The sequence below is a fragment of the Ovis canadensis genome, chromosome X (assembly GCF_042477335.2).
Source record: "Ovis canadensis isolate MfBH-ARS-UI-01 breed Bighorn chromosome X, ARS-UI_OviCan_v2, whole genome shotgun sequence".
NCBI classification, from domain to species: Eukaryota; Metazoa; Chordata; class Mammalia; order Artiodactyla; family Bovidae; genus Ovis; species Ovis canadensis.
In genome coordinates this window covers 66,353,130-66,374,229 of record NC_091727.1, presented here as the reverse complement: position 1 = coordinate 66,374,229, position 21,100 = coordinate 66,353,130, and the positions used below count along the sequence as shown (strand labels likewise).

Here is a 21,100-nt window from a genome sequence, read left to right as displayed (position 1 = left end):
TGGCAAGTAAGCCGGTTTTTACGGTGGGTATCAGATGCCATTAGAACATCCAAGTGGATCTTACCAAGATGCAGTTGGATTTATGAGTCTAAAGTTCAAGGAATGTCACAACTGGATATAGGTCTGAGTATCAACAGCATGTAACTAAAACCATGAGAGTAAACAGATTACCTGTGGAGAGTGTGTAAGAAGGACATCATAGAGCCAAGGAGGAAATCTTGAGGAATTTCAGTGTCTAAAGGACCAGCAAAAATGAGCTCACAAAGGAGATTGAAAAAGTATGTTAAGGATAAGCAGTATAGCAGAATGTTTAAAATCATGGACTCTGGATTCTGTCTGTATGATTTTGTATCCTCTAGGCTCAGCCTCATACCAGCTATGTGACTTTAGGCAAGTTACTTCACCTTTAAGCCTAGATTGAGGCTCTTCCATCCATGGAATTTTCTAGGCAAGAATACTGGAGTGGGTTGCCATTTCCATCTCCAGGAGATCTTCCCTACCCAGGGATTGAACCCGGGTCTCCCGCATTGTAGGCAGACGCTTTACCATCTGAGCCACCAGGGAAGTCCTGTTTGAGAATTAAATGTACATTAATTAATGTAAAACCCTTAGAATACTGCTTGATAAACACATAGTAAGTATGAGCTAATACTCATAGGGAAGAAAACCAGAGTAGGATTACAGAAAACAGAAGTTGAAAGTTTAAATTGAAGAGAATTCTAAGATGTGTCAGGTAGAGATCCAATGAGCTGAGAGAGCCAATAAGCTATAGACTTACAAGTATAAATTAGAATTTGGCAAATTTGGCAAAATGAAGGCTATTGTTTACTTTGATGAAAAGAACATCAATTATATGTAGAATCTAAATGACACAAATGAACTTATTTACAAAACAGAGATTCACATATATAGAAAATAAACTATGGTTACCAAAGGGGAAAGGGGGAAATAAATTAGAGAAGTTTGAGATTAACAGATACAAACAGATATATATAACATAGAATAAACAACCAGGGCCTACAGGGTACTATGTTCAATATCTTGTAATAACCTATATAATAACCTATATATATATAACTGAATCACTTTGCTGTATACCTGAAGCTAATGCAACATTGTAAATCAACTATACTTCAGTTAAAAAAAAATTGGGAGACCTCCCTTGTGGTCTAGTGGTTAAGTAACCCCGTACTTCCACTGCAGAGGGCCTGATTTGATACCTTGTGGGGATTAAGATCACATATGCTGTGTGGCACAGGGGGAAAAAATGTCAATGAGTAGAAGGGACAGAGGCTGGACAATGTAGGTTGAGTGGTGAATAGAAGGTAAAGGAAATAACAGCATCAGGTAGAGGTCTTTCAAGAAACTTGCCATTTAAGAAAAAAAAATCTCAAGTGAAGAAAGAAATTTGTATAAGGATGCTCACCTTAGCTTTTTTTTTTTTTTCAGTTTTTTTATTTTTTAAATTTTAAAATCTTTAAGTCTTAGCAAAACTACAGAACTGTCCTAAATGTTCAAGAATGAAGAGATAAGAGATCCGTAGCAGGGATGGGGATGGGGAAAGTGGTAAACATTGGAACAGTAACTGAGAAGACTGGGAGAAGGAGCTGACCAGAAATGAGTGAAAGGATCATCAAGAAGCCCACAAAGTATGTCTGGAAACCACAGATGGTAATACCAGTCTGTCCCATGGTGCTGTTTTCTGCAATAGTGACAGAACAGAGAAGGCACATTGCAGGGGTTGACCTGAAGTGGTGATTATTCCAGGCAAGGGGACAGAGGTTTAAGGTGATGGTGAAAGAGAGTTCAAGAGTATAATCATGTAGTCTAGGCGGGATGTGGGGCCAAAGTGGGGCAGGCAAACCAGGAGAAAACAGCAGGGCATTGGGGTGTCTTTGTGAGGTCAGAAAACGGAGAGTGGGGTAAAAGCACATGACAACTGGTAGGACCATAACTTGGACTCAGTGTAAAATATTGGAGGCCACATGGTAGGAAAGGCATAGATTTTTAAATCAGACATACCAAAATCTGATTTACAGCTCTAATATTGAATAGTTATACAACTATAGACAAGCTCCTTGAACTCTATACACTTCAGTTTTCTTATGTTTAAAGAAAGTTTAATGACCCCTGTCTCATAGAAAAACTGGCACAGTTTGATAGCTGTTAGCACTGCCCCCATCTCTCCCACTCAAGACTTAATGGGCACTGATTATGAAACATTCTTTTCTGGGGACACCAAGATAAAGGTCACTTCACTTCTTTTGGGGCTTCCCTTGTGGCTTACCTGGTAAAGAATCTGCCTGCAATGAGGGAGACCTGGCTTTGACCTCTGGGTTGGGAAGATCCCCTGGAGAAGGGAAAGGCTTACCCACTCCAGTATTCTAAACTGGAGAATTCCATGGACTGTATAGTCCATGGGGTTGCAAAAAGTCAGGCATAACTGTGCGACTTTCACTTTCACTTTCACTTTCTTTTCACTTCCTTTTAGGAACTCAGGGGTTCGCAGAAGTGGCACAAATACAAGTAGGTAAACCACAGTACAGTGTAAACAGATAAATTGCAGTTCTAGTTGCAAAGTACAGTAATAGCAGGTTGAACACAGTACTGTGGGAATGCAGTGAAGATGTGACTAATAGTGCCTAATGGAGTGAGGGGAGGCTTCCCTGCAAAGCTATGCACAGCCCAATTTTTAGTTCTAATGCTGCTTGAAAGAAAGTAGCAGGAAATGGGGACATGACACCTTAAGGGCAAACAGTTGAGAAGGGTTTGCTTTTATTTCCCTAGACAGTGTTCCAAGGGGCAACAGGTTCAAGAGAAGGTGTTTGTTTAAGGAAAATAACCTGTGGGGGTCTAATAACTTCAGAGAAGTGTGGGATCAAGTGAGAGGCATTTAAGATGATTGAGAAGAAAGGTAGTAATTAAGAGTTCAAGGTTTTGGGGGAGATAAAATCTAGAGCCCAAGTTAGGGGTTTGCTGCTAAACAAAATACAAAATAATCCTTTCTCTAAAATTGAGGGGAAAGATGGAGAAATTGCCTGGCGGTCCAGTAATTAGGACTCTATGGTTTCACTGCCGTGGCCCAGGTTTAATCACTGTTCGGAGAACTAAGATCCTGCAAGCTGCACAGCACAGCCAGAAAAAAAAAATTGAGGGGAAAGAAGAAAAGATAAAAATAGACAAGGATAATTTATATCTAATAAGAGGAAAGAAGTCCATTTCTGGAAATTGCATCCTATCTGTATGTAATTTTTTTTTTTGGTTTTTATAAACCAAGAATATTTCCTTAATATGGTGACAACAAATTTGAGAAGCTAATTTCTACAATGGATAGAGCTGTCAACTGTTGGTGAAATGGGAGCAACAGAAATAAAGAGCCTCCAAACCCTCCCCTCTGCACCTAGACAAAGCGGGTGCTGTGGGCTGCAAGCAGCAGAAAAGGGCAGTGACAGGGAGCGGCCACCTCCTCTCACCTGCTTTCACCTTCAGTTCTTACCGCTTACTATATGAGGCCCTATTGCCCACTCTAATCTTCTTTTGCTCCAATTTACATACAAGCATACAACATGAAGCAAATTTCTAACCTTAATTTTGCCCACTTCTGAATAGAATTGGCAGCCCATGTGGCAGCTGTGCTGACTTAATAGACCCAAAAGCATTTGGCTGCATTGCGCTCTCTCCTGACCTTTGCAGCCAGCAACTTCCTCTTTCTGGGATAATATCCCACAGTTATTTCCCTGGCATGCACCTCCAGGAAGTAGACCTTCTGAAATGAGACTTGCTGGCAGTGATATTGAGCTAGTGTCTCTGCCTAGCCCAACTAGGAACATGGTAGGGGGTAGACTCCGGCACTGGGAATTTACCAGCTGCTTTATCCCTAATACCTCTTCAGATTACACCATTTAATAAAATCAGATGAATTAATTAAACTCTGCATTGTAGAGACCATCAGTTAATTGCTGCTTTCTTGCTTCTGCTCTAAGCACATGCCAAAGTAACAAAATGTCTGTACAAATTGGAACCGGACTCCTTGTCCTTTTACTATTGACATGAAAAATGTCTACATTTCCTGCTAGATCACACATTGGGCTTATAAACTTTAGGACTTTTTATAACCAGGAAAAAATTCCAGGGTAGGAAGAGTATTCTTATAAAGAGATAGAATTTCTTCCAAAGTGATGAAGAAAACAATTTCTTCTCAGAGGAATATGAAAGAGAGATGAGGACCCAGGAAGGTGAAGAGGCTCTGCTTCTTTAAAGAGAACTAGCAGACTTCATTGAAAAGAAGCATAAAAGAAAGGAAACTACCGTTAATTAGGCACTTATGTGTGTGTGCCAAGTCCCTTCAGTTGTGTCCGACTCTTTGCAATCTCATGGACTGTAGTCCACCAGGCTCCTCTTTCTGTGGGATTCTCCAAGCAAGAATACTGGAGTGGGTTGCCATACCTTTCTCCAGGGAATCTTCCTGACCCAGGGATCGAATCTGTGTCTCTTATGTCTCCTACATTGCAGGCAGATTCTTTACCACTAGCACCACCTAGGAAAAGCAAAGGTGAAGACCCAAGTCCTGCTCTGGGAAGATTCAAAATCCACATGATTGGAAACATTGGCTTGAATCCAATTAAAGAGGCAAAAGGTGGAACTAGGTTTTGTAGGCCTGAAGCTAACACGGTTTGAGAGCTTTTATTGGGAGGTGGCACTATTTAAGAAGAAGAATATAAAATTATGAATATAAAATTAGGTATAAGTAACTATTTGGAATGATAAAAGACACTGCAACAACTTAAAAAGCTGAAGGCTTAACAAACATGACAAAATCTAAAGCCATTCTAACATGTTTTATTAATTAAATCCATGATGCAGCTATAGTACTTTTTTTCCCTACATTTTTTTGGCTGCATATGCTTCTGTAATGTCATTTTCAATAGAAAGAATAGAAAAATAATTCAGTCATTTCCCTAGTGTGTTTTGTCAAAACATGTTTTTTATTATTCATAAATGTGTATGAGTCTGCCCAGACTGCCATAACAAAATACCACAAAATGGATGGCTTAAACAGAAATTATTTCCCACTATTCTGGAGGCTAGAAGTCCCAGATCAAGGTCCAGCAGGGTTCAGTTTCTAAGGAGAGACTTTCATGACCTTTTGTCTTAGTGCACACAGAGAAAGATCTCACTTCTGCTTCTTATAAAGCCACCGATCAAAAGGGATTTGGGCTCCACACTTATGACCTCATTAAATCTTCAGTTCAGTTCAGTCACTCAGTCGTGTCCGACTCTTTGCAACCCCATGAATCGCAGCACACCAGGCCTCCCTGTCCATCACCAACTCCCGGAGTTCACTCAAACTCATGTCCATTGAGTCAGTGATGCCATCCAGCCACATCATCCTCTGTTGTCCCCTTCTCCTCCTGCCCCCAATCCCTCCCAGCATCAGGGTCTTTTCCAATGAGTCAGCTCTTCGCATGAGGTGGCCAAAGTATTGGAGTTTCAGCTTCAGCATCAGTCCTTCCAATGAACACCCAGGACTGATCTCCTTACATTTAACCTTAATAACCTTTTAAAGGGCCTATGTCCAAATACATTGGGTGTTAGGGCTTCAGCATATGAAGTTCAGGGGTTGAGGAGGACATATTTCAGTCCATAGTGGATAAAATGCATAAAACATGTGACTATACACATAGCTGTACTCACTATTTGGAGTACTATTTGGAGGAGGTTTGGGTTCTTCAAAAACAGGAATTTGGGGGAGTCCAGTGGTTATGACTCTGCACTTTCACTCTGGAAGGCCCAGGTTCAATCCCTGGTCAAAGGAACTAAGATTCCACAAGTTGTGGGGTGCAGCCAAAAAAAAAAAAACCAAGAATTTTAATAAATTCCATTTTATATAATTTCCATGGGAAAAAAAAGCATTATTATTTATTTATAGTTGTACATGCTGAATCAACTATAGTTTTGAAGGGAGGAAACTTTCATTTTGGCTAGGCATCACATCATTAAAAATACAAATCCTTCACTTAAAATTTAAATGTGATGATTAGAATAATTTTCCCCAGACTAACTTTGGACTTTGTACATTTCAAACTCTGTTTCTCCTCTGTTGCCCAACATCTCTAAGACAAAGCACTATAAGATATATTCATATGGCTGTACTAACTCAATCCACTCTGGTATTCTTGCCTGGGAAATCCCATGGACAGAGGAGCCTGGCAGGCTATAGTCCATGTGGTCACAAAGAGTTGGACACAAGACTCAGTGACTAAACAACAGTTCTAACTCTGACTCTGTGTGTGTGTGAGTATGTATAAAGATGCTGGGTGAGTCAAGACATTGGGTTATGAGAATATAAGTCATTGAAAACCACATAAATATATTCCACTAAACCCAAACTAAATCTATCCACAACTCAATTTCCTCTTAGCCACTCCAGTTTCACCCAACACAAGGGGGAATTATGATAGAAGAAAAGTCAGACTGGAGAAAAGTAGTAACCAAATATGGTTAAATATCTTACTTTGAAAATTAGATTATATATATATATATATATATATATATATATATATATATAAAATCAGTCAGTTCAGTTGCTCAGTCGTATCTGACTCTTTGCGACCCCGTGGACTGCTGCACACCAGGCTTCCCTGTCCATCACCAATTCCTGGAGCTTGCTCAAACTCATGTCCATTGAGTTGGTAATGCCATCCAACCATCTCATCCTCTGTCATCTCCTTCTTCTCCTGCCCTTAATCTTCCCCAACATCAGGGTCTTTTCATATATACATATATATAGCTTCCCAGGTGGCTCAGTAGTAAAGAATCTTCCTACCAATGCAGGAGATGCAAGAAACATAGTTTTAATCCCTAGGTCAGGAAGATCCCCCTGGAGGAGGAAATAGCAACCCATTCCAGTATTCTTGCCTGAAAAATCCCATGGACAGAGGAGGCTGTCAGGCTACAGTCCATGGGATCACAGAGTGTAGGACATGATTGAGCAACTGAGCATGCATGTGTGTGTGTGTGTATATATATATATTCTTGTAAAATAATCTTAGAGCCTCTCCTACAGCCTTGGAGAGGGTCTGTCCAAGTGAGAGACTTTGAAGATTTATGATTAGTGTCATGGTAAATTAGCCTCCAAAAAAAGATATATTCATGTTGCTCTAGGAGATCAGCAAAAGCTTTACTTGGAAGATAATGCTGCTGTGCTGAGTGCCAGTCATGTCCAACTCTTTGTGACCCCATGGACTGTAGCCCACCAGGCTCCTCTGTCCATGGGATTTCTCAGGCAAGAATACTGCAGTGAGTTGTCATTTCCTTCTCCAAAGGAGGTAATATTTGAGTTGAATCTTTAAAGGTACTCAAGGGGAAGGACATTTGAGGGAAACTGACTGCATGGATGAAACCAGAGAGAGGTAAAAGAACCCATAGTCTTGGGGAACTATAAATAGTTTACTATGTTTGTAGGGTATCTGAGGAAACAGTGGGAGATGAAGCAGCAGAGGCAGACCTGCAATTGAAAGACATCAGGCTCTTGGAAAGTTATGGAAACTCTTGCTTATATTCTTCTCTAAGCTACCTTAAGTTCTCTTACCTTTATTGGGAGAAAGAAGTTAGTTTTATCTGTTCCTATTATGGATGTGATAGAACAACTAGACAGAAAATCTGGAAAGATAAAGAACTCAACACCATCAACCAAAAGGATCTAATTGATATTTATAGAATACTTCACCCAATAAAAGTAGAATATACATTCTTCTCAAGCACCCATGGAACATATATCAATATATGCTGTATAAAAATGATGGAGTAGGCAATACCAAGCTCTCATCAATCCACAGAAACATAGAAAAACAAACAGAAACTGTCAGAAACAACTTTGTCAAAACTCTGGAAAAGTCAAAGCTTTGCAGCAAACAAATGCCAAATCAAAGAAAAGTCAACTTTAAAATGGTAAGAAACCAGTGAATTATCATTTCATACCCATTAAAGTCTTAGTCACTCGGTTGTATCCAACTCTTTGCAACCCCATAGATTGTAGCCTGCCAGGCTCCTCTGTCAGTGGAATTCTCTAGGCAAGAATACTGGAGTGGATTGCCATTCCCTTCTCCATTAAGATGGCTATTATTTTTAAAATGGAAAATGATAAGTGTTAGAAAGGATGTCAAAAAATTGGAACCCTTGTGCCTTACTGACTGGAATGTAAAATTGTGTAGTTACTGTGGAAAATAGCTTGACAGTTCCCCCAAAAGTTAAACATAAATTTACCACATGACCCAGCAGTTCTATCTCTGGGTATATTACCAAAAGAATTGAAAGCATATACTTGTATATCAATGTTATTACAGCTTTATTTTAAAGATCCAAAAGGTAGAAACAACTCAAATATGCATCAAAAAAATAAATGAAAAGCAAGTATGGCATTTACATACAAGGGAATATTATTTTGCCTTAAAAGGAATGAAATGCTAATACATACTATAATATGGATAAACCTTAAAAATAGTATGCTAAGTGAAATAAGCCAGACACAAAGTGACAGACAATGTATAATTCCCCTTATATGAGTATTTTGAGTAGGCAAAATCATAGAGACATTAAGTAGATTTGGACTTTACCAGGGGCTAAGGGGAAGGAAGAATAGGGAGTTATTGTTTAATGGGTATGTTTAATTGGTATATTCCATGGTTATGTTTAAGGTGATGAGAAAGTTCTGGAAATGCATAGTGGTGGTGGTTACACAGCTTTGTGAATGTACTTAATGCCACTGAATTGAACACTTAGAAATGGCTAAAATGATTTACAAAAAAGTTTTTTTGACAAGATGTTAGAAAATATAGTTGAAGAAGTCACTTAAGAAAGCAAAAAGTAGAGAAATAAAAAATGGAAAAGAGAAAAATAAGAAAATTAAAGAATTAGCCCATGAGGTCCAACATCCAGTAAGAATAATTCCTGAGAATAAAATTAAGGAGAAGAAATTATCAAAGAAATAATAAAAGAAAATTTCCCCTAAACCCAAGGACATAGATTTCTAGACTGACAGGGCCCACTGGTTGCCCAGCACCATAAAGGAAAAACATGTATCAAGTCATATTATAAAACTGTAGAACAAAGAGGAAAAGAGATTATTCTAGAAGCTATAAAGCTTCTAGGGAGAAAATTTTGGGGTCATACAAAAAGGTTCCAAAATCAGAATGGCTTTAGACTTCATACCAACAGTACCATAAGCCTGAAGACATTAGGCCTTGGATTCTATGCTACCAATCAATTGGAAGGATAGAATACAGATATTTTCAAACATGCACATTCAGAAATCTTGGAGTAGGTACCCCCAAAAAATGAGGGCAGTAAATCCAGAAAACAGAAGACATATCAATCCAGGAAACTGAGGATCCACTGTAGTATAGCACAGCAGGGATATCTCAGGATGATATTGAGGAGAAGATCCCACACACAAGCTGTGCCAAAGGCATAGAAATCAAATGTGAAAGGAAGATAGAATTCACAGATTGCCTGGTGTGGTTGACAATACTGAGAAGAATATCACAGTTTTGTCAAAGTATGACAAGAGTTAGTGATAAATATATAGAAGTGGATATATTAATACATTAGTGAGAGGTACATAGAAAGCTAAACAACATATATAATGTGAGGTAATTATTAATTCCAGAAAAAAATTTCAAAGGAAAGAAAGTGGCCATAGTATATAGTACATGACTCAGCTGTGAATAGTACTTGTCACCATAACTGAACACTGAATGTTCAGTTCAGCTCAGTTGCTCAGTCATTTCTAACTCTATGCCACAACCTGGACTGCAGCACACCATGCTTCCCTGTCCATTACCAACTCCCAGAGCCTACTCAAACTCATGTCCATCATGTTGGTGATGCCATCCAACCATCTCATCCTCTGTCGTCCCTTTCTCTTCCCACCTTCAATCTTTCCCAACATCAGGGTCTTTTCTAATAGGTCAGTTCATTGTATCAGGTGGCCAAAGTATTGGAGTTTCAGCTTCAGCGTCACTCCTTCCAATGAATATTCAGGACTGATTTCCTTTAGGATTGAATGGTTGGATCTCCTTATAGTCCAAAGGACTCTCAAGAGTCTTCTGCAACACCATAGTTCAAAAGCATTAATTCTTTGGTGCTCAGCTTTCTTTATAGTCCACATCTCACATTCATACATGACTACTGGAAAAACCATAGCTTGACTAGATGGACCTTTGTTGACAAAGTAATGTCTCTGCTTTTTAATATGCTGTCCAGGTTGGTAATAGCATTTCTTCCAAGGAGCAAGCATCTTTTAATTTCATGGCTGTAGTCAGCATATGCAGTGATCTTGGAGCCCAAGAAAATAAAGTCTCTCACCATTTCCATTGTTTCCCATCTATTTGCCATGAAGTGATGGCACTGGATGCCATGATCTTAGTTTTCTGAATGTTGAGTTTTAAACCAGGTTTTTCACTCCCCTCTTTCACTTTCATCAAGAGGCTCTTTAGTTCTTCTTCACTTTCTGCCATAAGGGTGGTGTCATCTGCATATCTGAGGTTATTGATATTTTTCCTGGCAATCTTGATTCTAGCTTGTGTTTCATCCAGCCTAGCATTTCTCATGATGTACTCTGAATATAAATTAAATAAGCAGAGTGACAATATACAGCCTTGACATACTCCTTTTCCTATTTGGAACCAGTCGGCTGTTCCATGTCCAGTTCTAACCATTGCTTCTTGACCTGCACACAGATTTCTCAGGAAGCAGGTCAGGTGGTCTGGTATTCCCATCTCTTGAAGAATTTTCCAGTTTGTTGTGATCCACACAGTCAAAGGTTTTGGCGTGGTCAATAAAGCAGACGTAGATGTTTTTATAGAACTCTCCAGTAGATGTTGGCAATTTGATCTCTGGTTCCTCTGGTTCCTCTGCCTTTTCTAAAGCCAGCTTGAACATCTGGATGTTCTCAGTTCATGTACTGTTGCAGCCTGGCTTGGAGAATTTTGACCATTACTTTGCTAGTGTGTGAAATGAATGCAATTGTATGGTAGTTTGAGCATTCTTTGGCATTGCCTTTCTTTGGTATTGGAATGAAAACTGACTGTTTCTAGTCCTGTGGCCACTGCTGAGTTTTCCACATTTGCTGACATATTAAGTGCAGCACTTTCACAGCATCATCTTTGAGGATTTGAAATAGCTCAACTGGAATTCCATCACCTCCACTAGCTTCGTTTGTAGTGATGCTTCCTAAGGCCCACTTGACTTCACATTCCAGGATGTCTGGCTCTAGGTGAGTGATCACACCATCATGGTTATCTGGGTCATGAAGATCTTTTTTGTACAGTTCTTCTGTGTATTCTTGCCACCTCTTCTTAATATCTTCTGCTTCCGTTAGGTCCATACCATTTCTGTTCTTTATTGTGCCCATCTTTGTGTGAAATGTTCCCTTGGTATCTCTAATTTTCTTGAAGAGATCGCTAGTCTTTCCCATTCTATTGTTTTCCTCTATTTCTTTGCATTGATTGCTAAGGAAGGCTTTCTTATCTCTCCTTCCTATTCTTTGGAACTCTGCATTCAATTTAGTGTATCTTTCCTTTTCTCCTTTGCCTTTAGCATCTCTTCTTTTCTCAGCTATTTGTAAGGACTCCTCAGATAACCATTTTGCCTTTTTGCATTTCTTTTTCTTGGGGGTGGTCTTGATCACTGCCTCCTGTACAATGTCACAAACCTCCATCCTTAGTTCTTCAGGCACCCTGTCTATCAGATCTGATCCCTTGAATATATTTGTCACTTCCACTGTATAAAAATAAGGGATTTGATTTAGGTCATACCTGAATGGTCTAGTAGTTTTCCCTACTTTCTTCAATTTAAGTCTGAATTTTTCAATAAGGAGTTCATGATCTGAGCCACAGTCAGCTCCTGGTCTTATTTTTGCTGACTGTATAGAGCTTCTCCATCTTAGCTTCAATGAGTATAATCAATCTGATTTTGGTGTTAACCATCTGGTGACGTCCATGTGTCGAGTCTTCTCTTGTGTTGTTGAAAGAGCATGTTTGCTATGACCAGTGTGTTCTCTTGGCAAAACACTGTTAGCCCTTGACCTGCACCACTCTGTACTCCAAGGCCAAATTTGCCTGTTACTCCAGGTATCTCTTGATTTCCTACTTTTGCATTCCAGCCCCCTGTAATGAAAAGGACATCTTTTGGGGGTGTTAGTTCTAGAAGGTCTTGTAGGTCTTCATAGAACCACTCAACTTCAGCTTCTTCAGCATTATTGGTTGGGGCATAGACTTGGATTACTGTGATACTGAATGGTTTTCCTTGTAAACAAGCAGAGATCATTCTGTCATTTTTGAGATTGCATCCAAGTACTGTATTTTGGACTCCTTTGTTTACTATGTTGGTTACTCCATTTCTTCTAAGGGATTCTTAGAAGTAGTAGATATAATGGTCATCTGAATTGAATTCACCCATTCCAATCCATTTTAGTTCACTGATTCCTAAAATATTGATGTTCACTCTTGCCATATCTTGTTTGACCACTTCCAATTTGCCTTGATTCATGCATCTAACATTCCAGCTTCCTATGCAATATTGCTCTTTATATCAGACTTCACTTCCATCACGTCACATCCACAACTGTTTACTTTACAAATTTATTTCAGATCCAAAGAAATTAGTTGAAAGTGAAAGGATGGAAAAAATATTCCATGCAAATGGTAACCATGAAAAGCTGTGGTTGGTTATCAAACAAAAGAGATTTTTAAGTTAAAAAAAAAAACTGTTACAAGAGACCAACAAAGATATTATATATTGATAAGAGAATTGACTTATCAAGAATATATACAATTATGAACCTATTTATGCTATGCAACAGAGCCCCAAAGTATAGAAAGCAAACATTTATAGAATTGAGAAGCAAAACAGGCAGTTCTACTATGATAGTAGGAAATGGCAAAATATCACTTTTGATAATATGTGAAAAACATCTAGACATAAGAGCAATAAGGAAATAGAGAACTTGAACACCATAATGAATCAATTAGACCAAAAAGATACATAGAAAGAACATTCTTCTCAACAACAGCAAAACTCCTATTCTCAAGTGGACATGAAACATTCTCCAGGATATGTCAGACCACAAACAAGCTTTATTTATTTATTTTCCACAAACTTATCTTTTTTTTTTAATTTTACAATATTGTATTGGTTTTGCCATACATCAACATGAATCTGCCATGGGTGTACATGTGTTCCCCATCCTGAAACCCCTCCCACCTCCCTCCCTGTACCATCCCTCTGGGTCATCCCAGTGCACCAGCCCCAAGCATCCTGTATCATGCATCGAATCTGGACTGGTGATTCATTTCATATACGATATTATACATGTTTCCATGCCATTCTCCCAAATCATCCCACCCTCTCCCTCTCCCACAGAGTCCAAAAGACTGTTTTATACATCTGTGTATCTTTTGCTCTCTCGCATACAGGGTTATCATTACCATCTTTATAAATTCCATATATATGTGTTAGTATACTGTATTGGTGTTTTTCTTTTTGGCTTACTTCACTCTGTATAATAGGCTCCAGTTTCATCCACCTCATTAGAACTGATTCAAATGTATTCTTTTTAATGGCTGAGTAATACTCCATTGTATATATGTACCACAGCTTTCTTATCCATTCATCTGCTGATGGGCATCTAGGTTGCTTCCATGTTCTGGCTATTATAAACAGTGCTGTGATGAACATTGGGGTACACCTGTCTCTTTCAATTCTGGTTTCCTCGGTGTGTATGCCCAGTAGTGGGATTGCTGGGTCATAAGGCAGTTCTATTTCCTTTTTAAGGAATCTCCACACTGTTCTCCATAGTGGCTGTACTAGTTTGCATTCCCACCAACAGTGTAAGAGGGTTCCCTTTTCTCCACACCCTCTCCAGCATTTATTGCTTGTAGACTTTTGGATAGCAGCCATTCTGACTGGCGTGAAATAGTACCTTATTGTGGTTTTGATTTGCATTTCTCTGATAATGACTGGTGTTGAGCATCTTTTCATGTGTTTGTTAGCCATCTGTATGTCTTCTTTGGAGAAATGTCTGTTAAGTTCTTTGGCCCATTTTTTCATTGGGTCATTTATTTTTCTGGAATTGAGCTGCATGAGTTGCTTGTATATTTTTGAGATTAGTTGTTTGTCAGTTGCTTCATTTGCTATTATTTTCTCCCATTCTGAAGGCTGTCTTTTCACCTTGCTTATAGTTTCCTTTGTTGTGCAGAAGCTTTTAATTTTAATTAGGTCCCATCTGTTTATTTTTGCTTTTATTTCCAATATTCTGGGAGGTGAGTCATAGAGGATCCTGCTATGATTTATATCAGAGAGTGTTTTGCCTATGTTCTCCTCTAGGAGTTTTATAGTTTCTGGTCTTACATTTAGATTTTAATCCATTTTGAGTTTATTTTTGTGTATGGTGTTAGAAAGTGTTCTAGTTTCATTCTTTTACAAGTGGTTGACCAGTTTTCCCAGCACCACTTGTTAAAGAGATTGTCTTTTCTCCATTGTATATTCTTTCCTCCTTTGTCAAAGATAAGGTGTCCATAGGTGCATGGGTTTATCCCTGGGCTTTCTATTTTGTTCCGTTGATCTAGATTTCTGTCTTTGTGCCAGTGCCATACTGTCTTGATGACTGCGGCTTTGTAGTAGAGCCTAAAGTCAAGCAGGTTGATTCCTCCAGGTCCATTCTTCTTTCTTAAGATTGTTTTGGCTATTCGAGGTTTTTTGTATTTCCATACTAATTGTGAAATTATTTATTCTAGCTCTGTGAAAAATACCGTTGGTAGCTTGCTAGGGATTGCATTGAATCTATAGATTGCTTTGGGTAGTATACTCATTTTCACTATATTGATTTCTTCTGATCCATGAACATGGTATATTTCTCCATCTATTAGTGTCCTCTTTGATTTCTTTCACCAGTGTTTTATAGTTTTCTATATATAGGTCTTTAGTTTCTTTAGGTAGGTATATTCCTAAGTGTTTTATTCTTTTCATTGCAATGGTGAATGGAATTGTTTCCTTAATTTCTCTTTCTATTTTCTCATTATTACCATATAGGAATGCAAGGGATTTCAGTGTTTTGATTTTATATCCTGCAACTTTACTATATTCATTGATTAGCTCTAGTAATTTTCTGGTGGAGTCTTTAGGGTTTTCTATGTAGAGGATCATGTCATCAGTGAGAGTTTTACTTTTTTTCCAATTTGGATTCCTTTTATTTCTTTTTCTGCTCTGATTGCTGTGGCCAAAACTTCCAAAACTATGTTGAATAGTAGTGATGAGAATGGGCACCCTTGTCTTGTTCCTGACTTTAGGGGAAATGCTTTCAATTTTTCACCATTGAGGATAATGTTTGCTGTGGGTTTGTCATATATAGCTTTTTATTATGTTGAGGTATGTTCCTTCTATTTCTGCTTTCTGGAGAGTTTTTATCATAAATGGATGTTGAATTTTGTCAAAGGCTTTCTCTGCATCTCTTGAGATAATCATATAGCTTTTATTTTTCAATTTGTTAATGTGGTGTATTACACTGATTGATTTGCAGATATTTAAGAATCCTTGCATCCCTGGGATAAAGCCCACTTGGTCATGGTGTATGATCTTTTAAATGTGTTGTTGGATTCTGATTGCTAGAATTTTGTTAAGGATTTTGGCATCTATATTCATCAGTGATATTGGCCTGTAGTTTTCCTTTTTTGTGGTATCTTTGTCAGGTTTTGGTATTAGGGTGATAGTGGCCTCATAGAATGAGTTTGGAAGTTTACCTTCCTCTGCAATTTTCTGGAAGAGTTTGAGTAGGATAGGTGTCAGCTCTTCTCTAAATTTTTGGTAGAATTCAGCTGTGAAGCCGTCTGGTCCTGGGCTTTTGTTTGCTGGAAGATTTCTGATTACAGTTTCAATTTCCGTGCTTGTGATGGGTCTGCTAAGATTTTCCATTTCTTCCTGGTTCAGTTTTGGAAAGTTGTACTTTTCTAGGAATTTGTCCATTTCTTCCAAGTTGTCCATTTTATTGGCATATAATTGCTGATAGTAGTCTCTTATGATCCTTTGTATTTCTGTGTTGTCTGTTGTGATCTCTCCATTTTCATTTCTACTTTTATTGATTTGATTTTTCTCCCTTTGTTTCTTGATGAGTCTGGCTAATGGTTTGTCAATTTTATTTATCCTTTCAAAGAACCAGCTTTTGGCTTTGTTGATTTTTGCTATGGTCTCTTTTGTTTCTTTTGCATTTATTTCTGCCCTAATTTTTAAGATTTTTTTCCTTCTACTAACCCTGGGGTTCTTCATTTCTTCCTTTTCTAGTTGTTTTAGGTGTAGAGTTAGGTTATTTATTTGACTTTTTTCTTTTTTCTTGAGGTATGCCTGTATTGCTATGAACCTTCCCCTTAGCATTGCTTTTACAGTGTCCCACAGGTTTTGGGTTGTTGTGTTTCCATTTTCTTTCATTGCTATGCAGATTTTGATTTCTTTTTTGATTTCTTCTGTGATTTGTTGGTTATTCAGCAGTATGTTGTTCAGCCTCCATATGTTGGAATTTTTAATAGTTTTTCTCCTGTAATTGAGATCTAATCTTACTGCATTGTGGTCAGAAAAGATGCTTGGAATGATTTCAGTTTTTTTTAATTTACCAAGACTAGATTTATGACCCAGGATGTGATCAATCCTGGAAAAGGTTCTGTGTGTGCTTGAGAAAAAGGTGAAATTCATTGTTTTGGGGTGAAATGTCCTATAGATATCAATTAGGTCTAAATGGTCTATTGTATCATTTAAAGTTTGTGTTTCTTAAAAAAAAAAAAGTTTGTGTTTCTTTGTTAATTTTCTGTTTAGTTGATCTATCTATAGGTGTGAGTGGGGTATTAAAGTCTCCCACTATTATTGTGTTATTGTTAATTTCCCCTTTCATACTTGTTAGCATTTGTCTTACATATTGCGGTGCTCCTATGTTGGGTGTGTATATATTTATAATTGTTATATCTTCTTCTTGTATTGATCCTTTGAGCATCATGTAGTGTCCTTCTTTGTCTCTTTTCACAGCCTTTGTTTTAAAGTCTGTTTTGTCTGATATGAGTATTGGTACTCCTGCTTTCTTTTGGTCTCTATTTGTGTGGAATATCTTTCTCCAGCCCTTCACTTTCAGTCTGTATGTGTCCCCTGTTTTGAGGTGGGTCTCTTGTAGACAGCATATATAGGGGCCTTGTTTTTGTATCCATTCAGCCAGTCTTTGTCTTTTGGTTGGGGCATTCAACCCATTTATGTTTAAGGTAATTATTGATAAGTATGATCCCGTTGCCATTTACTTTATAGTTTTGGGTTCAAGTTTATACACTCTTTTTGTGTTTCCTGTCTAGAGAAGATCCTTTAGCACTTGTTGAAGAGCTGGTTTGGTGGTGCTGAATTCTCTCAGCTTTTGCTTGTCTGTAAAGCTTTTGATTTCTCCTTCGTATTTGAATGAGATCCTTGCTGGGTACAGTAATCTGGGCTGTAGGTTTTTCTCTTTCATCATGTTAAGTATGTCCTGCCATTCCCTCCTGGCTTGAAGAGTTTCTATTGAAAGATCAGCTGTTATCCTTATGGGACTCCCCTTGTGTGTTATTTGTTGTTTTTCCCTTGCTGCTTTTAATATTTGTTCTTTGTGTTTGATCTCTGTTAATTTGATTAATATGTGTCTTGGGGTGTTTCACCTTGAGTTTATCCTGTTTGGGACTCTCTGGGTTTCTTAGAGTTGGGTGAATATTTCCTTCCCATTTTAGGGAAGTTTTCAACTATTATCTCCTCAAGTATTTTCTCATGGTCTTTCTTTTTGTTGTCTTCTTCTGGAACTCCTATGATTCGAATGTTGGGGCATTTAACATTGTCCTGGAGGTCTCTGAGATTGTCCTCATTTCTTTTCATTTGTTTTTCTTTTTTCCTCTCTAGTTCATTTATTTCTACCATTCTATCTTCTGCTTCACTAATCCTATCTTCTGCCTCCTTCATTCTACTATTTGTTCCCTCCAGAGTGTTTTATATCTCATTTATTGCATTATTTATTATATATTGACTCTTTTATTTCCTCTAGGTCCTTGTTAAGCCTTTCTTGCATCTTCTCAATCCTTTTCTCCAGGCTATTTATCTGTGATTCCATTTTGATTTCAAGATTTTGGATCATTTTCACTATTATTTGAAAGTCTTTATCAGGTAGATTCCCTATCTCTTCCTCTTTTGTTTAGTTTGGTGGACACTTATCATGTTCCTTTACTTGCTGGGTGTTCCTCTGTCTCTTCATCTTGTTTATATTGCTCTGTTTGGGGTGGCCTTTCTGTATTCTGGCAGTTTGTGGAGTTCTCTTTATTGTGGAGTTTCCTAACTGTGAGTGGGGTTGTATGGGTGTCTTGTCAAGGTTTCCTGGTTAGGGAAGCTTGTGTTGGTGTTCTGGTGGGTGGAGCTAGATTTCTTCTCTCTGGAGTGCAATGAAGTGTCCAGTAATGAGTTATGAGATGTCAATAGGTTTGGAGTGACTTTGAGCAGCCTGTATATTGAAGCTCAGGGCTGTGTTCCTGTGTTGCCTGAGAATTTACGTGGTATGTCTTGCTCTGGAACTTGTTGGCCCTTGGGTGGTACTTGGTTTCAGTGTAGGTATGGAGGCATTTGATGAGCTCCTGTCGATTAATGTTCCCTGGAGTCAGGAGTTCTCTGGTGTTCTCAGGATTTGTACTTAAGCCTCCTGCTTCTGGTTTTCAGTCTGCTTTTTACAGTAGCCTCAAGACTTCTCCATCTATACAACACTGTTGATAAAACATCTCCTTTCGAAGACATTGGGCTGCTTTTCTGGGTGCCTGATGTCCTCTGCAGGCATTCAGAGGTTGTTTTGTGGTATTTACTCAGGGTTTAAGTGTTCTTTTGATGAATTTGTGGGGGGAAAAGTGGTCTCCTCGTCCTATTCCTCTGCCATCTTAGGACCACCTCTGGAACTCTCCACAAACAAGTTTTAATAAATTTAACAATATTGAAATACAAACTGTCTTTTCTAGCCACAATGGAATAAAGCTAAAAAACAACAGAGGGAAAAGCAAGAAGTTCAAAAATATGTGGAAATTAAGCAACACATTCTTAAAACAACTAATGGATCATAGAAGAAAATGCAGTGGAAATGAGAAAATACTTTGCAATGAATGAAAATGAAAATACAACATATGAAACTTGTAAGATACAGCAAGAGGCATAATCAGGCATAATCAGGCATTTGTAAATGCCTACATTTAAAAAAAATCTCAAATCAATAACCTACCTTTACATCTTGAAGAACTAGAAAAAGAAGAGATAACTAAAAGCAAAGCTAGCAGAAGAAACGAAACAACAAAGATTAGAATAGAGATAAGTGAAATAGGGAGTAGAACAACAATACAGAGAATGAACAAACCCAAAAGTTGGTTCTTTGAAAAGAAGAACAAAATTGACAAGCCTTTAGCTAGACTGATAAAGAAAAGAGAAAAGATGCAAATAAGCTCAGAAATAAAGGGAAGGACATTAACTGCCAAACTTACAGAGACTGTTTTTAAGATTACAAGCAAATGCAACTAGCAATTGTATGCTAACTAATTAGATAGCCTAGCTGACATGGACAAATTCTAGAAATAGTTACCAGAATTGACTCAGGAAGAAATATAACATCTCGATAGATCTGTAAGAAGTAAAATGAATTTAATTAGTAATAAAAAACCTCCCAGCAAAACCAGATGGCTTCACTGATAACTTCTACAGAACATTTAAAGAATAAATACCAATTTTCCTCAAATTCTTCCAGGTAATTAAATAAGATTAAACATTTACCAATTCATTCTGGGAGGCCAACACTGCCCTGATACCAAAGCTGGATAAAGACATCATAACAAAAGAAAATACCTTTATTTATCAATAATCAAGATATCTTATGATTACAGATGCAAAAATCCTTTGTCAAAATGCTAGAAAAGTGAATACAATTGCATATTAAAATGACCAAGGGGAAATTAACCCAGGTATGCAAGGGTAGTTCAACAAGAAAATCAATATAATACATCTCATTAATATATTAATAACAGAGGGGAAAAGCTACATGATCATCTCAGTTGATGCAAAAAAGGCATTTGACAAAATCCAACACTATCTTATTATAAAAACATTCAAGAATAAAGGGAAACTCCTCAACATGATAATAGGCATTTACAAAAAACCTACAGCTAAATAGCCAATAGTAAAAGATGAACGTTTTCCCTCTAAGATCAGGAATAAGACAAAATACCCACTTTCCCACTGTTATTCTATGTTATACTAGAATTTTAGCCAGAGCAGTTAGACAAGATAAAAGGGAATAAAAAAATTTAAGGAAGTAGTTCCATACAGCATCCCAAAGAAATACCCAAAAGTGAATTTAACCAAGGAGATGAAAGACTGGTACAGTGAAAACTACAAAAACTCACTGAAGGAAATTAAATCCTGAATAAGTGGAACAGCATTCTATATTCAAGGATTATAAGACTTAATATTGTTAATATGTCAGTACTCCCAAAACAGCCCATAGATTCACTGCAATCCCTATCAAAATCCCAATAGCCTTTTTTTGTAGAAACGAAAAGTCCAGTCCTCAAATTTATATGGAATTTGAAGAGGCCTCGTATGAGTAAAAACAATCTTGAAAAAGAACAGAGGCCTCACACTTTTCAATTTCAGAACTTACTACAATGCTATGGTAATCAAAACAATGTTGTATTGGCATAAGGATAGATATATAGACAAATGACATAAGCCCAGAAATAAACCCATATATCAATAGCCAATTGATTTTCATCAAAGGTGCCAAGTGCATCTAATGGGGAAAGAATTATCTCTTGGACAACTGGACATCCACATACAAGGCAATGAAGTTGGACCCCTCACCTCACACTGTGTATAAAAATTAACTCCAAATAGGTCACCAATCTATATGTAAGACCTAAAACCATAAGACTCTTAGAAGAAAACATGAATCTTTATGACCTTGGATTTGGCAGTGAATTCTTAGATATGGCAACAAGAGAAAATATTGATAAATTTGACTTTATCAAAATTT

At 37.7% G+C, this 21,100-nt stretch overlaps 1 protein-coding gene and 1 non-coding gene across 3 annotated transcripts in view; one reads left to right on the top strand and one right to left on the bottom strand.

The window, feature by feature from the left end:
• The window catches only part of HDAC8 (histone deacetylase 8), a 262,891-nt gene that overhangs the window by 133,643 nt on the left and 108,148 nt on the right, over nucleotides 1–21,100 (top strand). The window lies entirely within an intron of this gene.
• TRNAC-ACA (transfer RNA cysteine (anticodon ACA)) lies at nucleotides 493–564 on the bottom strand. Its single transcript has one exon. It is a non-coding gene; the product is annotated as a tRNA-Cys (tRNA).